At 42.9% G+C, this 20,586-nt stretch overlaps 1 protein-coding gene across 1 annotated transcript in view; it reads left to right on the forward strand.

Annotated features, from left to right (window-relative positions):
• The first annotated feature begins 495 nt into the window (after positions 1-495).
• Positions 496-20,586, forward strand: part of POMGNT2 (protein O-linked mannose N-acetylglucosaminyltransferase 2 (beta 1,4-)) — a 30,836-nt gene continuing 10,745 nt past the window's right edge. The window contains exon 1 of the mRNA XM_060248848.1: positions 496-866. The gene's annotated coding sequence lies outside the window, so the exon portion shown is untranslated. The remainder of the gene's footprint in view (positions 867-20,586) is intronic.

Consider the following 20,586-nt stretch of genomic DNA (forward strand, 5'->3'; position numbering starts at 1 on the left):
GATGCTGAGAAAGACAGAAGGCAAAAGAAGGGGACGGCAAAAGATGAGATGGCTGGACAGTGCTACTGATGTCTCTCTCTCTCTCTCTCTGCTTGACTTGAACGAAGATTTAAGAAAGGTGCAGTAGTCCACGTCTGCTGCAGGCTGGCTGGTGGCTGACAAGACCAATGCTACTGATGTAACAAACACGAATTTGAGCAGACTTCGGAGGATGGTGGAAGGCAGGAGGGCCTGGCGTGACTTGGTCCATGGGGTCGCAAAGAGTCGGACGCGACTGTGCGACTGAACAATAACAAAAGTCCAGGATTGCGCAGGGTGGTTGTTGAATACAGTTCCCAGGGCAGACGCCTTGTTTCAAATTCATCTCGGAAGACCGTGTAACACCCTGGGAGAACCCGCCTTATTTCACAAAGCCAGATCCTAAGGGGGGGGGGGGGGCAAAGGTAGACGGACTACAACTCCCAGCACGCACCTCGGCGGTTGGCAAAAAAGATCGCCCGACCATGCCGGGACTGAGCATGAGCGAGAGCGGTGTCCTGTTTGGGAGTAGCGCTGGACTGAAAAGCCTGGCTTGCAAACCAGAGAGCCATACCAAGAAAGCCGGGGCGCAGTTGCTGCTTCGTCGGGGAGCGCAGCCGGGAGGCGCAGTCCCGCCGAGCAACTGAAGGCGGACTTTGCGGCTGGCGCTGCTGCGAGCGTCTTTGTGCGGCGAGACAAAGTTGTGCGTTGCCGCTGGTGGGCGGAGTCCCAACGCGGAGCCCGTGGGGCTGGAAGAGCAGCAGCGACAGGAGGAATTGCTGCAGTGTCCGAAGAACCGGCAGCCCCCTCAGCAGCGGCTCTAGCAGCAGCAGCAGCAGCAGGACGAGGTGAGAGTCGCGTGGCCGTCTGGCCAGCAGAGGGTGCTGCAGGGACAGGGGTTTGGAGCTCTGTCGGTCGCGGCTGGCATGAAACCCGCGGCTCTTAAGCAGGTTGTTGGTCCGTAGCCCAGATGTGTAGAGAAACAGAAGCCTGCCTTTGCGAAGCCGATGTGTTTTTGGAAGGCGTTCTGGCGCAGCAGGGGGAAGGAGGGGAGTGCGAAACCGGGTTCGGGGAGCTTTCCCTTCGCTTTAGGGGCTTTGGCGCTGGTGGCGCCTTCCTGCTTCTGGTGAAGCCACCTGTCTCGGAGAGCGGTGGAGCGCCTTCTGGTTGGGAAAAATAAAAGGGAGGCGGGGGGTTGAATAATCCTATCAAATGTGTGGCTGGAATAAGTTTGAGAGGTTTCCTGATGTATGGTAGTTTCCCCCCCTCCCTTTTGAACTTCTTGGTAGCTTAACAAAAAGCAAGCAAGAAAACAAGGCATGCGGGAGAGCTTTATACCCCTGGGGAAGATGTCAGCCTTCAAATCCTGCTTCTGAAAGGGGTGGGTGGGGGGAATTCCCAAGATAGTATCTTACACTTCTTTGGACCCCCCCCCCCCTTACTTTGCTGATATTTTATTCCTCCAGCATAGAACAAGTGCTGTTTTGTTACCTGAATCCCAGCCTTAAATGAGATAAAGTACAGTCTAAGCATCACAGGCTTGAGAAGAAAATGACTGAAATAGAACCAAGACCTTAGTCTAGAATTGCCATTTGGGAGCTTCTTAATCTAGTGTTCCATAAAGCTCCCTGAACCACCCAGCATACCCACCTGTCCCTTCCTCTAGCATTTGTTAATCTGTACAGTGCTTCTCATATTTGTGACTTCAATCAGCAGTCAATGTAGGTTGAGTAGACTGGTCTGTTTCTTCAGCTGTCTTGTCACTGAAGGCTCTGCATCCTAAACCCTCCATTGTATCTCATCACCACTGGAAAGTCTCATGGGTGGGGTGATGTGAGGTGGTATGAAAGGTCGGTCTGTCTGTCTCCCATGTTTTATGGCTTTTTATATTTGCAACCAGCGCTTGATGTTACAGAGTGCTGAACGTTCTTGGAAACATTAAGTTAGCAGAAATCTTCAAGAATTTCCCCTGGCATGTGCTTGGCCTATATACTGATACAGACTCACTGCAGTCAGTCATGCATCTCAATTTATTTTGACTTATGAATGTAGATAAGTGTACTTTTTTGGATTTGATTTGGTTAATAGCATTAAGACTCCAAATTGGTATATGAAGGAGCTCTGGGCTGTGTGTACTTTGGGGCAGAGCTGATCATGTGAATCCCATTTTTTAAACTTGGCCCAATGCTCGTGCTTGTGGTTTTTAAAGTAGAAGTTAAGTTGAGTCTAGGTCAACCTTGCAAACCGTTTTTGTGACTGTTTTCTATCCTAATCCTTCAACCCCAATCAAACTGGCAAATGCCAAACCTGGGTGCTGTATAGTCCAACTTTTCATAATGCGAACCCGCTGACAATCATGTCTCTGTGTTGAACAACACATAATGTAGATATTCAGACAGCAGTCCTGAGGAGGTCTCTTCAGAATCTTCCTTGGGTCTACTCAGTGGTGTTTACTCCCAGGAAAGTGTTTTTAGGATTGCACTGCTAGTCAGCTTGCCTGAGTTTACTCAGACCTAACTGAAAAAATGAATTGGTGGGGGAGTTAAGTGAAATTCTTGAAATACTTATTCAGGACTTTTGTACTTGAAGCCTTAGGCTGCATTCAGGTATCTTAGGATAACTGTGTGTTCCTGATGGACCCGGATATAATTCGTTTCTGCTCACATACACACATTAATCTCTTTCTGTGTGCGGAACGAACTCGTTTGCCCAGGCACCTGCGTTCAGACATTGTGGCGTATTGGAGCTTGATTGAAGGCTTCTCAGATTAGGAAGTTTTCAGTTGTGTTTTTTGGGGGGTGGGGGTGGGGGAGAAGGAGCATGGCAAACAACCTCTGTTGATGCTTGTCACTAACAAGTAAAGGGGTTTGTTATGGCTTCTAATTCCTGCCTTTGCATGACCTGAATGTGGCCATAGTTTTCAAGGTGTGCAGTGTTCCTGCAAAAAAGGATGGTGACCAGATTGTTCTATGGCTGGACTGAGCATTGGACCATGAACCCAGTTCTCACTTAGATTTGTGAGGTATCTTCATGTGTGATGTGCCTGCTCATGAGCTGACTGGCAGTCAGTGGGCAGTTTTTCCCCAGGCTTTGTTATTTCCACAAATCCATATTGAAGGTGCTCATCTGGGAAGGGTGAACCCAGTCCCAAAGGTGGCTTTGGAAAAGTATTACCAGTTGCCTGCTGCTCTTGCAGTAACCAAAACAATAGATGCTAAATTGATTGTATTGATCTTTTTTTTCAGGAGGCAAGGTCAGAAAACCAAAACAATGGAACAGAGACAGTGAAAATATCAATTTTCATAACATTGCTATGCCATAATGAAATAAACATAAATTCCTGTTTTATTATTCCTTCCTGAAAGGATTGCTGATGCGCCTGGAGGGCCAGATTTCTCATTCTCCTTGCAGTTTGTTAGATACAGACCTGTAAAGGTACTGAACTGATACAGACATGAGCGTTTTGAGAGTTGCAAAATGTTGAACTGCCACCATTCTGTTCTCCAGTTGCTGAAGGTCCTTCTTGGACAGTGGTATCCAGAAATGAAAGCTGTACTTCAGAAGAGATTTTAACAAGGCTGAACAGGAATCTTACTAGCTGAGTCATAGAAACCAGTTACATTGTCAAATCCAACCTACAGTTGTTATAGGCAAAGTGAGGCAATCATCTTTGTGAGCAGAAATCTTCCATAGTAAGATCCAAGATTACAGCTGCACTATTTGTTCTCACATCAGTTTGTTAACTCTTGTATTTGTATTATTATTTATTATTCATTTGATCTATAGCCCACCCTCCCCTGCATAACAGGGCTCAGGGCAGGTAACAACATTCATAAAACAATTCTATTCAGTTAAAATTTTAACAATTCTGTAATACACTTAAATAACAACAATAAATCATAGCTAATAGCTGGCATATAAATATCCTAGGAGGGAGATAAATATCTTTAAATCTGTCTGATGTGAAGGAAAGAGTAAGGAAAAGAGGCCAATCTATGATGGAAGACTGTCGCTGTCTCAGCCAGAGGCGTTTTCTTCGGTCTTGTCAGGTTCATACACCGAGAGTCCCGATTTTGCTTCTTTGTCAGCCATAGGCCTGGCAGCACAATTCTGTCTTTCAGGTCCTATGGAACTGCATTAAGTCTCACAGAGCCCTAATTGTGACCAGCAAAGAGGTTCACCAGATCAGAGCCAGGGTCAAAAAAGCCCTGTTGAGAACAGCTGGATCCTTTTTGGGCCAGATATTATCAGTAGGTTATCACTAGAGCATAGCACTTTTGGGGGGAATGTACCAGGAGAGGTGGTGCCAGCGGTATGCTGCTCCAGTGTTTCCTCTGAGCTCTGTTAGTGTGAGCTAGCGCACCATTTTTTAGCCTCCAGCTCACACATTTCTGTCTTAGGAAAAATTGCCTCGGAGCAAACTATGCAGTAGCCAAATTGCTCACTCACAACTTTAATGCCAGTAGCTCACAAAGTAGAATTTTTGCTCACAAGACGCTACAGCTTAGAGGGAACATTGAGTCCCAGACTGTTTAGGGCTTTAAAGATTAACACCAAAAACATGAACCTGATCTGGAGCCAGTGTAGCTGGCAGAGCACCAGTGCAATATGGGTTTTAGAAGAAGTTCCTGTAAGAACATGTGCAGCTGCATTCTGGACCACCTGTAGTTTCCAGGTCGGTCTCAAGGATAGGCCTGCACGAGTGAGTTACAGTAATCCAATCTGGAGGTGACTGTTGCATGGATCACTGCGGCTAAATCCAGGGATGCAGGAGGAGGGGAGACAGGAAAGGGACTAGTTGCTTAACCTGGCACAGGTGGTAAAACATCAGTTTAGCTACATTTGTGACCTGGGCCTCTATTGAAAGAGAGGCATCCAGAATCACACCTGGTCTCCTGACAGTCAACACTGGTGTTAAAGGCACACTATCAAGACCTGGGAGTTGACACCCTAACCCTGAATCTCCCCAGCCACAGGACCTCCATCTTGGATGGGTTTAATTTCAGCCAGCTCTGTTTTAGCCAACCAACCAGTTTCCAATCCTTTGGCTGAAATATCTGGGGTGGCATTTGACTGGCCGCTTATCAACTGGTAAAACCCTAGCCCAAAGCTCTGCCCCAGCTGGGTGAGAGGGTGCATAAAAATGTTAAATAACATTGGAGAGAGGATTGCCCCTTGGGGGACACCACATACTTCTCCACTAGCACTATCCTCTGCCCTCAATTTTGGAGAAATGACACAAACCACATTGAGGCTGTCCCATGGATCCCCACATTGGCAAGGCAGTGAATCAACAGATCGTAATTGACAATTTCACGTGCTACTGACAAATCAGGTAATATCACAGTGTCGACCCGTCTTGATCCAGCTGTCTGCAAAGGTCATCTGTGAGGGCAGCCAGTGCCATCTCCTTCTCATAGTATGCTGATTTACTGCCATTCACAAATCTTACCAACTGCCTTAATCCAATCTCAGCTATAATCACCCAGTTACTTATGCATCTTGACTTTAACAAGTCCTTCCTAGCAACTAACTTTCCTTTCTAAATGTAAATGTAATGGTTGAGGAAACTCTGTTTCACTGTATCTGAAAAAATGCGCTTGCACACAAAAGTGTATACCTTGAATAATACTTTGTTGATCTTAAAGGTGCCACTGGACTTAAACTTTGTTCTGCATTACCTGAGAGTTAGTACTGTGGAAAGTAACATAATTTACTTCCAGGCAGATATACATAAGATCATGCCTTGAATCCCTTCAGAGTTTGGAAATAGAGGTCTTTTGCAGATCATAGGGCTAGCTTATCTCTTATGCATTTCTTCTGAGGAAGCTGGATGCAGAGCAGAAAGTTTGGGATTTTAGTTTGTGTTTGACAATAGCCTGCAGCTGGTTAAGAATTCTAGCACAAACCTTTTCTCTCTTTATTTGAAATCTCTTGTGACTTTGCACTGTATGTCATACATTCAAAATGCTTGTGCACACAGTTGTTCTCTATAGGGATGACATCAAAAATCTTACTTTCCAAAGGAGGTGTTTGAGTTTGATTCTTTTTGTAGACTGAGTGTGGTTGAGAAGTAGATAACCAACATAATGAGAAAAGATTGAATGGATCTGGCTGGCTGGTTAAGTAATACTCATTTTCTCTGGAGAGTTTAGTTTTAAGAGACACTGTAGGAAGTCCTGCTAGGAAGACTTAGGTTCAAATCCCTTCAGCCAAAAATCTCAGTGATGTCAAGTAAATCAATCTCTCCCACCTCCCTCCCTCTCTCTCATTTTAGCCTAACTCGCAGAGTTGTTCTGAGGATAAAATCCAGAACAGTAGAGCTATTTATCCCACTGTGAAAATGGGACAGGCAAATAGATTTCTTTGGTGAATGCATACAGATTCAAGGCATAGGTACTGGTACTTTATGCTTTAGCACATCTCACAAAAATTTTATAAATGAAGTTGGAGATGTCCTGTACATGCCTAGGTCAAGCTGCAATTTATTGCGTTTGTCTACATTAGACAACAAAGGCTTTGACATATGTTTTGAAAATAAGAAATGTACTATTAGCAAAGACAATATTGTATATGTGCACAGTAACCAAAAAGGAAAGTTTATGAATTGAGTCTTGCAGGTGAACAGGTACACCTGATACACGAAAAGAAAGATGAAGAGAGCCTGGAACTGTGGCACAGATGCCTAGGATTTCATAACCAAAAGATAATCCTAGACCTTCAGGTATTAAGGTAAAGCAATGTGATGTCAATGACATAAGCAATTGTGCTTGTTGTATACGAGCAAAAGGAGCTAGACCCTCATTTCCACCCTGAATCAAGTAACATACTAGCAAGCCATTAAAATTAATTCATAGTGATGTCCTTGGATCAGTACATGTAACATCAAGTGATGGATGAAGATATCTTTTAATCTTTCTGGATGATTTCTCAAGGTACTCAGTTGCATATCTCCTGAGACAAAAGAGTGAGGTTCACAAGTTCCTCAAGAGATACATCAATATGGTTTTTAACACATTTGGAAGAAAGCCTCAAATGCTAATAGATGAATGACGGTGGTGAGTTTATATAACATCACACACAAACCTTCTGGGGAGAGGCATCCTGTACAGAAAGTCAGTGAACTTTACACTTGAGCAGAATGGCACTACTGAAAGGAAACATCTTTACTGGAGCAAATGCATGCTCGTGGATACAGACCTACCCATTAAATGGTGGGGCAAAGCAATCCTGATTGCAGACTGTCTCCAGAATAGACTGCCTAAGAAAGGGAGCAAACATACACTTTACCAAGGAAAAGAGGCAAAAACTAGATCCCAGAACCAAAGAAGGGTTTTTTTTTGTGGGATATGATTCTGGAAGTAAGGGTCCTGTACTGAGAATATAAGAGTCCTGTACTGAGAAACAGATGAAGTCTATGTCAGGCATGTGATTCACTTTGATGCAAGAGCCAGTAGAGAAGGAATTGCATCATGTGACTCAGAAAAGGCAGGTGACCCGTACTCGGCTGTGCAATGATGAAACATCAGAATAAGGCACACAACCTGAGGGGGTGGATTGCAAAGCAATTAAGCCAGAGATTCAGATCTGTCCAACACAGGAAGAAAAAGCAAATGAGAATGAGAAGATGTCTGGACTGGACACCTCTGTGACAGCAGATGAAAATCTAGGATCATACCTCCAATGATCATTGCAACTGACCAAAGGCATACCGACCTTATTCTTGTCCTACTTCACAAGTCTATGTTACCAGCAGAACTTTCTACCAGGAAGGAAGTAGAACAGATGTCAACAACCGAAGCCAGTAGGTAGAAGAAGGTAGCCCAAGAGAAGATTGATACTTTACACAAAAATAAAATGTGGACCTTGACAAACTACCACCAGAAAAGAATCCTATTGGATGTAAGTGGGTGTTTAAGGTCAAACAAAATGTGGACAGAAATGTGAAACACTACAAAGCCAGATTAGTTGCTATAGATGTCTCACAAAAATATGGTCAGGATTTTTATGAAACCTTTGAACCAATGGTGAACCATGGTACATTCAGATGACTTTTGAGTGTCGCAGCATCCAAGAAGATGCAGGTCAAACGTCTAGATGTAAAGACAGCATTTCTTCACAGGAAGCTCCAAGAAGATCTATACATGGAGCAGCTAGAAGGTTTTATAGACCCCAAACAACCTAATTTAATCTGCAAACTGCAGATGGGACTGTATGGACTAAAACAGGCAGCATGGACTTGAGTGTTGGACTTGATGGGCCGTTGGCCTGATCCAACATGGCTTCTCTTATGTTCTTATGTTCATGTGCCCGGAATGAAAAATTACACACAAAGAGCATAGGGCTTCAAGCAAGGAGAAGTAGATTCATGTCTGTGCACTAAACACAAAGATGGACATTGTACTTTTATTCTCACACATTGATGATTCTGTTATTATCCAAGCAAATGGATAATAACAGTGCAGTAGAGTTTCTAAACAGAGAAGTAGAAATTAAGAAGCTAGGAGGTGTTTCTTACTACCTGTGCATACAAACTGAAAGGAAGGAAGATGGTTCATTTATCCTAAACCAGAGACAGAAGATAACTGAACTCTTACAGACATGGGTCTAGAAAATGCCAACAGAGGAGCAACACCTGTGGAAACTGACTTTGAGATAACATGAGCTTTTACCAAAAATTTATTAATACAGAAATGCCATACGAAAACTTCGATACCTAAGCACCACTAGCAGACCTGATATTGTAACCAGTGTTGGGACTTTAAGCAGAAAGTCAAGTGCATCTAACAAGAAAGAGGAGGTTGTAGTAAAAAGAGTGGCTAGATATCTAAAAGGAACTTTAGGTATGAAACTAAAGTTGCCATCCACTGGTAATCCAAAACTAGTTTGTTACACAGATGGAGATTGGACAGGAGACAGTTTAGACTATAAATTCACAACTGGCTACTTGTTCCTTTATGGAGATGGACCAATCTCCTGGGCCTGTGGAAAGCAAACTACAGTAAGTTTGTCTTCCACAGAGTCTGAATATATAGCATCTGCTAAAGCATGCAGGGAACTGTTGTGGCTAGGCCAATTACAAAAGGAATTTGAAGCTGATGAGCAAAAGCCACTTCAACTTCAAGAAGGCAACCAGAGCTGCATTACGATTTCTCAATCAGAAAAAATGGCTGCACATGCTAAGCATCTTGGTATGAAGTTTCACTTACTGCGTGACCTGACTGAGAATGGCATAATAGAGAAGATTTGAAAAACTACAAGATAAGCTGAAACTTGGGAACTCTTGAATGCAGCATTAAGAAGTTGGATATTGTAACTACATACAAGAGGATCTGGGAGGATTAAAACAGTTCTCTCACTCAGGTACACTTGGCAGTTAGCTCTGCCCCCTGATCAATTAGATGTTGAGCCATGTTTAGCCATTGCTGGTCTTCTGTTTTATAAGGTCCTTTCTTCTTTTCTCTCTAACCTGGGCCTGGAGCTATAGCAAGTTAACCGTTTTGAAGTTGATCTGTTCATGGTAAGTTAGACTGGGCACGTCATGGAAGATGTAAGTAAAGTTTGCTCCTCTTGCTGCCATTGGAGTCAGCTTCTCTTTGTGGTTTGTTTGAACAGCATTTTTTCCTTGGCCAGGAGGCGGACAGATCAGGGATACTGCTTGGAGCAAATGATTTCTTTTTTTATATTTAACCCAATATAAATGAGGGAAACTGCCTCTACCTGCTTGCAGGTTCTCTTCTCTGGTAACCAGTTGGAGGAGGGCCTTTTGAAATTCTTCTTCTCTTGCCCTTCATATCCAGAAAGGAAAGAGCCTGCAGCACCAAGCTGTTTTGAGTAACATTGAACTACCACTGGATTTGGATGGGCACATCTTTACTTGTTTACTTGTACATGGGTCTCTCTGAGTATGTGTTAATCTGCAGACCCCATCTCATTGTGCTATAAAAATACCTTGCCTCACCTTTTCAAAAGATGCTTGCTGGTATCTTCCTCTGCTCTCTCTCTATATCTCTTCTTAGGTGTGGAATATTTCAACAGGAAAGTTTATTATTTCTGACAGCTGAACTCTACCTAACCCAAGCAAAAACACTGAATGCTTTTTTAGCTTTTAATACCGGTAGTTCATAGTGAGAGGGTGTGTGTTAGTGTAACATGTTTCCATACTGAAATTTTTTATCTTTCCATTACAAAGGGAGGTTAAATATTGGACCATGTGGAAAAATTTGTTTTAATCCCTTGGGGATATTTCCCACCCCCACCCTCTCTGTTCTTACTAGAGAAATGTTGAGCACTTTTAAGTCCTGCTGATTTCAGTGCGGGGTGGGGTTTAGTAACTGCTGAAAACTCTCCAATTAAGAACAGTGAGATTTAAAAAGAACCCAGATTTGGCAAGGTTATATCCATACTCAAAAGGAACACCACTGAAATAAGGTCATGTTTATAGATGCATTTATACTGCAGTTTCGGATATGCGTCTGGTACACATCTGACTTCTGTAACCCACACAAATTGCTACTTTCAGACTATGCCGGTTGCTTGCGGGTCCTTTCCATTTCACACTGCAGAGAGGGGGAATGGTAAGATCTGCTCAGACCTTTATGTTTTTTCCCCTTCTATTCGTGAAAGGAGCTCATGATGACATATGTAGTTACTCTTTCTCCCATTTTCATAAGAATTGTGTAAGGTATTTCTTTATTACGAACCTTTCCAGACCTGCTTTTCTTCCAGCGCTGCCAGCAAGTCAGACTTGGAGGCTTAAGAGCATCCAGTGAACTTCAGGACATAATGGAGAATGGGTCTCTCCAGTTGCTGTCCAATGCTCTAATCCCAGCATCACCCTGGCTCTCATGGAATCTGTGCAGCAGGGTTCTTGGTTTGCATTAAAGGAAGTGTCTTCTGACAGTGAAAAAGGACCTTTAAATTTCTCATGCCGTGGCAGATAGTCGCTGCAGTTACTCCTGCCTGCTCACTCTCTGGTTCTGTCATCCAGTCACCTCCCCATCCTGCCGTCTGAGGAACAGGTGAGAAGAAGAGGGAAAGTGGAAGGCTGGAAGGTGAATTTTCTCGCCTTCAGAGAAGAAAGGCTGCCTGGGTTGAAATAGGTCACTGGAACCAGCAGGGTCTACCTTCACTAGGCTGCCTCCAGATTTGCCCTTTATTAGAAGCATTCTAGCCACTGTCACTCATCAGCTGCTTTGTAGTCATTTTTTCAGTAGCGATGGCCCTGCTGCGCGCCTGAAGTTCATACAGAGAAGCTGCAAAGAGGTTTTGCTGGTTGTCTCGTCTGCTTTTATCCCCTCACTTGGTTGAAGGCTCTTAACTTTCAATATGGCTTATTATTGGCTTTGTTCTTTTTGTGCTTCAGGCTATTACTCATGTTCTTGCGGGGAGCAGGGAGTTAATAGGTGGCAAAGATTGCAGTTTCTCTCCTTCTCATCTGTAAAGTAATCTGGCACGACTGCATATATGTGAGACAGCAGGGCACCAGGGCTTCCAATTGGTGTTGACTGTCTTTCACAGAAGCAGGAGGGTGAGTGGGGCTGTGTAATAAAGAACAGTAGTCTGTGTTGAAATAGATGCCAACAGCAGTGCAAGCCGATCAGTTTAACCAAATTATCACCATGTAAAATTGTGAGATGTATTTTTATAGGCTGCCCGGTTTTGTAGCCTAGCTGCCCACTCAGGCCATGGAAGCTCGCTGGATAACCTTGGGGCAGTCACGCTCTCTTAGCCTGATCTACATCACAGGGTTGTTATGAAGATAGAATGGAGGAAAGGAGAATGATCTAAGCTGCTTTAGATTGCCATTGGGGAAAAAGGCAGGATATAGGTGAATTAAATACATTTTAATTCTCCAAAGCGCACAAAGAAGCAGATATGGTTCTTCCCTCCTTGCTTTATCCTCATAACAACCAGGCTGAGAGAAATTGGTTGATCCAGAGTCATGTGGTTACCTTCAGAGTTGAGTGGGGATTTGAACCAGGGCCTCCCCAGTTCTGATCAGACATTCTAACCCAGGGGCCTCCAACCACTGTTGAAATTTTGAGAGGGAAGGGTGAAAACCACCCAGGAGATGGAGCCGGACCCAAAATGGCTGCTGGAAGAAGCAGAACCAAATGGAATGCCTGCTTTCTTGCACCGCCTGTGAAGAAAGAGAACCTCAAGGGTGAATGGAACCACATACTGACTTAAGTTCTCACCCATCCTCCTGATCCTCCAGTGGCTGTTCTTGCAGCCATGATAAGCTTTTTGACTTTAGTAAGGACAACCAGTGATAGAGCCATATGTTACAGTAGCCCCACTCACTTTCTGGAAAACTCCATGGATGCCAAGGCAAGTACTGGGCACCCACCAAGTACCATGTTGGAGAGCCCAGCTTTAACCTTTGGCCTACATTGGCTGTCATTACAACAGTCAGTTGTGAGGGGTAGTTCAAGGAGGGTGGTATGGCAGTGCTGCATGCTAACAGAGTACAGCATCCTTCCCTGGGCTATTCTAATGTAACCAGGTTAGATGATAAGGTTTAAAAATAAATAACTGTGTATGTATGTAGCTTTGAATGTTCCAAATATTCATGCCCTTCCCATTTGGTGCTGCAGTTATGGGAGATGCTGCTGTCAAGCCTTAGCCTTCCCAAGCCAAGGACATGTTACTATTTGTGTTTGAGAAGAACAATGTACACTAGACATGTAGTTGTGCGAATGAGGCCTGCCTTTTTCACTGGATCCAAATTCACTCAGAGGAAGCCAAGTATAAGAAAGAAGCTTTTGTCACCTGGTTCTAAAGAAGTTGCAAATTCTACAATTTAGTATAAGGGAAGAGTGGATACCCATTTCTATAGGACCTTAGAGACAAAGGAATAAAGCTCTGAGGCAGATGTGATAAGGAACAAAAATGGATGCAGGATATTTGAAAAAGTTTATTGAGGAGCCTCAGGGTACAAGTGCATAATTAAAATAAATCTGTTACCATAAAATATTAGCAGAGCAGTATTAAGGATTCATTGGCCTTAGAATGGTGTCATTTGGTTTAGGATTGCACTATAAGAAATCCATAAATACCTGTTTACGCTCCCAGTTTCCATATGCTACACTAGTGCAATGCAAACCCTCAGATAATGGAGTATTGCAGAGGACGAAAGGAGATGAAGGGATAGCAAGGAGAGAGATATTAACTTCCTTTTCTCTATGAAGATGTCTGGGGTGGGTTGTAAACAGTGTTCACTCTAAGCTGAGTTAGTGTGAACTAGCTCACAGTTTTTTGGCCTCTGGCTCACACTTTTTTGTCTTAGCTCAGGAAAAATGGCCCCAGAGCAACTAATTTATTCAGTAGCTCAAAACTTTAATGCACATAGCTCACAAAGTAGAATTTTTGTTCACAAGACTCCAAAGTTTAGAGGCAGTATTGGTTGTATGTTCTGGTATCCAAGTGATTCAACTAGACCTCATGCCTGCCCGGATATGAAAGTCTAGAGTTCTTGCTTGGCGAGAAAAACATTGTGAACAGGATACAGGGCAAAAACCTCCCAATTTTGCAGCAGCCTCCTGCAAAATAAGACATATACCTTATCTACTTCAGCTCCTGCTCTGGTCTCTTGTTCATATGTTTATGTCACTTACAAGTCACCTTCTTCCAAAAATAGTACTCAAGGTGGAGGAAGGTTGCTTTCTACACTGTAGGACTGAGTTAAAGAGCCATATGATTGTGTGTCAAAGAAAAAAAATGTGGAATACATTATAAGGAGGGGTCCAGTTTGGTGAGCCAATTTGATGTAGTGGCTAGGTGTGCGGACTCTTATCTGGGAGAACTGGATTTGATTCCCCACTCCTCCACTTGCAGCTGCTGGAAAGGCCTTGGGTCAGCCATAGCTCTCACAGAGCTGTCCTCGAAAGGGCAGCTTCTGTGAGCATTCTCTCAGCCTCACCCTCCTCACAGGGTGTCTGTTGTAGGGGAGGAAGGTAAAGGAGATTGTAAGTCACTCTGAGATTCAGAGTGAAAGGTGGAATATAAAGCCATCATCATCGTCAACATCATCGGTTGGCTTGATCTCTATTATACATTAGCTCACTATGTTTTACCCCATGTAAGGGAAGAACATGCTATACTTCAGTGAAGCTGTGTGTGTGTGTGTGTGTGTGTGTGTGGAGCCCTTTTAGACAAAATGGTGGTTGTACATGTTTGGAGGAATGCATGTAGTACATACTCTCATGCATATGGTCAAGTGTAGTGGATTGAAATGGGCAATTATCTCAGCTCTTGGAGGGAGAGAGTTTTACAGTACAAAAGGTCTCCAAAGTCCTAATAATCTGTCTTTTTTTTTCCAAAAGGGGGCTTGTATTTTTATTTTTTTTTAAGTTGTATATTATGTGGTATAAAATCAGCAAACACAACTCCATAGCACTACATATGGTTCATTCAATTGGCTTTTTATGGATGGGCCAGAGGTCTTAGGGATGATTTTAGTAGGCAAAGTACAGCTGTGTTGAATTTGCATTTAATGACAGGGTCTTTTTCCTGGAACAGAAGGCCGGTGGTTTGATAGTGATGTGACTGCATTAGAAAATCAAATCTGGAGAAGTGGAGGAGGGAAGTCTCTTCCCTAGCACAAACCACCTACAGCTATATTATTGATGTCTCGCTATGTTCTCCAAAGTGCTTAAGGTAATATGTCCCTCTTGACTTTGTCAGTTTCATCTCTGCTTTCATCCCAGAGGCTTTAATGATGAATAAAGCTAAGCAAATAAAACAGGAAACCTTTCAAATATACTTGGCTTTATGGTTTCGGCCCCGATGAATAAACATGCCTTCGGGAGCCCTACCCTGCAATTTTCTGGCTGTCAAAAGGTGTGAAAGGGTCCTTGCTAGCTATGGAACTGTAAATTGTTGCATATGGCACCTAATAGACTTGAGCAGTATGCTCCAAGAGTATCGGCTGTTTCATTATGTGCAAGGATTCACATGAAAGCTGGGAAACGACACTTTGTACAGCCTTCTACCTCTCGCCTGTCAGCAGACTTGTCTGGTTGTCACAGCTGCATTTAAAGCAAAGTCCTGAGTCTGTCCCCTGTGTTGTCATGTCTACATGCTAGCTTTGGGTCTACATTACTGCTTCTTCTTCCAGAAAAGCTAGATGTCAGGGCAGCAGTTCCATGTGTTTAAATGTTGAACTCCTTGGGTATGTGGAAAGTAGGGAGATGGAGTTCCCATTTTACAGGCAAAAAGGTATACAGGGACCATTGTCTCACCTGCAGCTTACCTGTTTGGAGTTTTTCTTCCCAAATACCTTGTTCTTCAGCCACACCAGCAGTGTGCTACCGTTGTGTTTCCTGGGGTTTGCTTGCTTCTTGGGTTTTAAATCTGATGTGAATGGAACAAGGGACTTTTGAATGGAACAATTAAAAACAGAGAACATTGGCTCAGTCTTTACTAGGGCTGCCAGTTGGGGGCAGGTGATCCCCTGGTTTGGAGGTGCCCGCACTTGAGGGTTATCAGAAAGTGTGGGGGGGGAGAGGTTGAATGTCTGCTGGGCACCCCATTATATCCGATGGTTGGATACTGGTCCCCATAGGGTATAATAGGGAATCAGTCCATGGGTATCTGGGGCTCTGGGGGGTGTTTTTGACGTAGATGCACCACATTTTCAGCATAGCATCTGGAGCCTCTCCTCAACCCCCCCTCCTCCAAGTTTAAAAAAGATTGCACTAGGGGGTTCAATGCTCTGAGCCCCCAAAGAAGGTGTCCCCATCCTCCATTATTTCCAGTGAAGCGAAGGCATTTAAAATGAGTTTGGTCCCTTTAAATGTGAAGGCCAGAATTGCGTTCAGAGTTCAGTTGTTCACCCCCAAAGCCCCAGATATTTCCTGAGTCAAACCTGGCAACCCTAGTCCATACTAGAGAACTGACTAGCAAAACTCTGAGATCATCCCAGATGGGCCTTTCACAGTCATACGCCTTTTGTTTGGCCATGAAAAAACCCTCCCCTTTCTTTGTAAACTAAAACCAAATAATGTCTCTTCCCCAAAGCAGAGAGCTGATCCTAGCTTTCTCCTGCCTTTTCAGTATAGCTGGAGATACTTCAAAAGAGCCTAGGAGCCATAACATTTCAGAAGCAGTTGCCTTCATCATTGGAGGATGTTTGACTTGGAACTACCCAATATTTTGTAGAACTCTCCTCATGTTTTGTCATTGACTCCATTCCTGGGGCAGCCATTTTGGGTTGGAACCCTGTATTCTTTCTCAGAATTCTATGAGTGTCTATGGGCTCAACAAAGTTGGGGACCCCTGGTAGGGCCTATAATGTCTTCTAGTCACCTGTTGACAGGAAGGAAGGGAGCCCTGTGCAAGTGTGTCTCTTGCAAATAGGTTTTCAGGGGGGAAATGAGTATTGATGATGGTCCTTTTGATATATTGCTTTGGAAAGTATCATGTCCCAGAAGGAGAGAGCAGAGCTCGTTTAATGACTCATCTAATAAATAAATAATCGCCCTTGCTTTATTGTTGAGCGATTGCATCTCTTAGAGGTGGAAGGTGCTTTATTGCTCAGACTGTGAATGCAAGCAGTGAGAAATTTATGGTCTTTCCAGTTCAACTGCGCTCCCCGCCCCCCATTCATTTTAGCAGCCTGACCGGTTGTTGCTTTTCTAGCGCTTGAAATTACTGTCCGTTGAGGTGGTATAACTTTCTTGGTCACTGGAGTATGTATTTTATGGGCTAGCCGAATGGGAAATGTACACACAACACATTAGCATGTGAGCTTGTAGTCCAGAAAAAAGTCACTCTTCAGACATTTTAAAGTACAGTTGGCTGATGATATATCTTCATTAAAGGTAGACATGGAGGTGGGAGTATTCTCAGTGGATTGTGTCTTTAGGGTCTCCTTGCCTTTCATTTATTTAATAACACCTTCATTGAGGGCTTTTGAATAGAGTGGTGCCAGTGATCCAGCCTGTCGTTATTTGTAAGTACACACAATAGTGAAAAGGCCTTTACCCCTTCTGTTTTATAGCATTTTTATGAATATTGTGAAATGTGCTTGGCTCAGATTGTACAGAGAATATGAGGGTCTAATATCTACTATATATTTGTAGCTCTCATGTTAACAAAATCTTCTACATCTGTGCCATGGAGGAGTGCTGTTTTTGTTAGTCTGAAAGCTTTAAAGATAGGCATATTTTACCACAATAAATGCACTGTTGTTGGTTTGTCGGCTTTAAATGTTTTCCCTCAGAGTTATTTTTCCTTGACAGAGACATCTCAGTTCTGGTGGTGATACAGATCTTCTCAAAACTTGTATATATGATGCTTTGTGCACAGTAATTTTGCGGAAAGTGGCTGCATGGCTCTCACAGACTTCTGTTAAATAGTACTTATAACATTGCAGTATTGAAATAAACAGTAAGATTCCTAATTCTATATACATGTGGGCTGCTCTTTCCTTCTCTGTAGAACATCCTGGGTTTCCCTGAACGTCTTGCCATCTTTCCTGTTTTGCTGTGATGTTTTTGGAAAGGTCACAGCAAAGTCAGAGTGGCACCCATGTGAATGACTTTTCCTAGTCCTGCCTACCTCGGCATCATTTTCCCAGCTCTAGTCTTCCACAGCATTTTAAAAAATGAAAGCTGAGAGTTTAGAGAACCTGAAAGACAGACTGTTAAAATGATGTCTCAGTTGCCTTTTAAAAAACCCTCTAGTGGCATGAGGAGATAGTGAGGGACTGAGGCAAGGAAAATACAGGGTGACCTGCTATGTGGAAGCCCTGTTGCCACTGTGCAGAATTAGCAGCCTGCCAGAGACCTGAGCCTGGGTCCTTCCCCCGCCCCACCAGGTTATTGCTCCTGGTCCCTTTCATGGAACCTTTGAACTGTTTCCCAGACCTGTGGGTCCTCAAGGTTGGAAGCACACAAGTAAAACATACCGTCTAAAAATATACAAAGGTTTATTAAATTATTAAAGCAATCAACTAGTCAATACAGTCTTTACAGCTTGGTAACAAGAAAACAAAGAAGCTAACTTTTCTATCTAATCCATTGAGTGCTTTAGTAATAAATGGCCAATCTCTTGCTGCATAAAATCCACACAGTGTAAACCAAAAGAGCAGCGTGGATAAATGGTGCAGAGAACAAAAGGCAAAAGCCTCCACGCTAACCAGCCTCAAAATAATTTCACAAAATAAATACTTTATCCATCAATAATAAATATTCTCATATCTGGCACATAAATATTGATGCATACAAACAAGAACATCTGCTCCCCCCACAACACTCCTCAGTCTTTTATGATGTCACCATAGCAATTTCTCCAAGTGAGAGGATTGGGAGGAAGCTTCTCCAAGTAAGTATTCCTAAAAGAGTCCAGTGCTCCAGTTGCAAATTTCTTGAATTCCGTGCAGGTTGGCAATAATATCCAGCGACGAGGCCGTACTTGTATCCTTGTTTCACTCCAGTTTTGATGAGCTGCATATTAAAATACTCATTATAATAATACAATTGAAGTTATCATAACACTGGCCAATATAGACAGGTGTACAACGTACCTTTGTATAATCCAATACCAATACTTCAAACACAGGCAGTCATAAGACATGCTTCATCTTACTTCAATGCTATTTTACTGCTAATTCCCAATCACATGTCTATATACCCAGGTGTAATTCATTGCAGAGTTCCTTAAAGCAATATACAATCCATCTACAGAGTTCCCAATACAGAAGAATACAAAGGACTACTGAGTGCCAGGTTCCAATATCATACTTAGGCTCATTGTTCAATCCCCTAGGTGATAGAATCTGCATCTTAAAGATCCATCTAATTTCCTGTCTAAGCAGCCATTTTGACACATCCATCCTCCCATGAAGATGCTCCGGAAATTTTTCAGTAACAAAATTTTTTAAACTGTTGGAATCATGCTTAAACTTAACAAAATGGTCCACTAAGGGAGCATCCATCACATGGTTTTTTATACGTGACCTGTGTTCAAGGACATGTGTACGAATTGTGTCTTACTTCCCAAATATATAAACTGGCAGGGGCACAGAATTGCATAAATACACTGTTTGGTGCCACAAGTAGTCGTGTCACGCAGAATAATTTTACTACCTGTTGTTGGATGTACAAATACTCTCAATTCTACAGCCAATTCACATGCTGCACCGGCCCCACATTTATGGTGTCCTCCTCCCTCATCTTTTACAGTCCTAGTCCTAACCAAATCTGATCTCACCAATTTGTCCTGAATATTATCTGTATGTCTATATCCAAACTTAGGAAATTCATTACATCCTGGAATGTCCCTGACTACAAACCAGGATTTCTTCAATATATTTTGGATGGAATATGAGAGATTAGAATATTGAAATGCACAGGTCAAACGTTTTTCCTCATTGCCATTAGTAGCCACCTTTGAGAAAAGAGAGGATCTAGTAGTTCTTACAATCCTGTCATTTACAGATCTTATTACAGACTCAGGGTATCCACGACCTCTGAATTGCTCATTAATTTCCAGTTTCTGTTGTTCAAAATCACTTATCCTAGTTGAATTACGTTTAGCCCTTACCTCCACAAATGCAATGGACGACAAGACTTATAGTACAATGGCTGATTTTTATCTATGGGTTTCTTGTAGGGTTTGATAGACAACCGTTTTTGTAGTTTTATACACTAGCATGTCTAGAAACTGGAACATTTGTTGGTCTGCCTGATAACTAAATTTAATGGAAGGATGAATTCCATTCATTCATTCAATTAAAGGCACAACACATGTAACATCCGAACATCTTGATGAAGCATAACATATCAAAGTATACTGGCATGATGTTAGCTTGACTCTCTCTGGCCTATACTCTTTATTATAGCTTTCTACCATGTGGCATCAGGTGATCACTCTGGTCCAATCAGGGATCTTCTGAGGAACGTTCCAGAGGATGTTGGCAACTGCTCCTAATTCCCATCCCATCCTTACCATCTAGTTACACAACTGAGCACAGGTTCTCACAATTAACTAGTTATCACATTCTTTTTTTGTATTTTTATGTGCATCTGTGTGTGCTATGTGAATATGTGTGTGCATCTGAAAGTAGGCTTGCCAGCTCCCAGGTCCGGGCAGGGGATCTCCCAATTTTGCAGGCTCCTCCTTGCTGCTGGCCAGCTGGCCAGTAGGAGAAGCCCTGCTCCAACAGCCGTGATATGCCTTTAAATCTCAGTAGGACATTTTAGAAGAAGCTTGCAAACTATTTGTGTTTGAGAATGCGTATATGCCTTTAAATCTTAGAAGGATGAAAGCTGCTGGGGGAATGAGCAGGCATGAGCCATGTGGCTCTTTCCAGTGAGTGTTTGAAGTGTGTGAGAGAGGAAGAGAGTACAGTCCCTCGGTTTTGCATTTGTTTCAGAAATCATGTGTATAATAAAATGGATAGTAAAGAGTTAACTAGAAGCTCATTATGGGATGGAGGAAAACTTTTGTTTTTCTGTGTTAGTCTGAAGAAGTTGGTTGAAATGAAACAGAATGTTACATTCAGCAACTCCTGTGAGTAAAGTGATTTATACCATTGCCCCAGTGAGATCACAAAAGTGT

The sequence above is a fragment of the Heteronotia binoei genome, chromosome 10 (assembly GCF_032191835.1).
Source record: "Heteronotia binoei isolate CCM8104 ecotype False Entrance Well chromosome 10, APGP_CSIRO_Hbin_v1, whole genome shotgun sequence".
Taxonomy (NCBI): domain Eukaryota; kingdom Metazoa; phylum Chordata; class Lepidosauria; order Squamata; family Gekkonidae; genus Heteronotia; species Heteronotia binoei.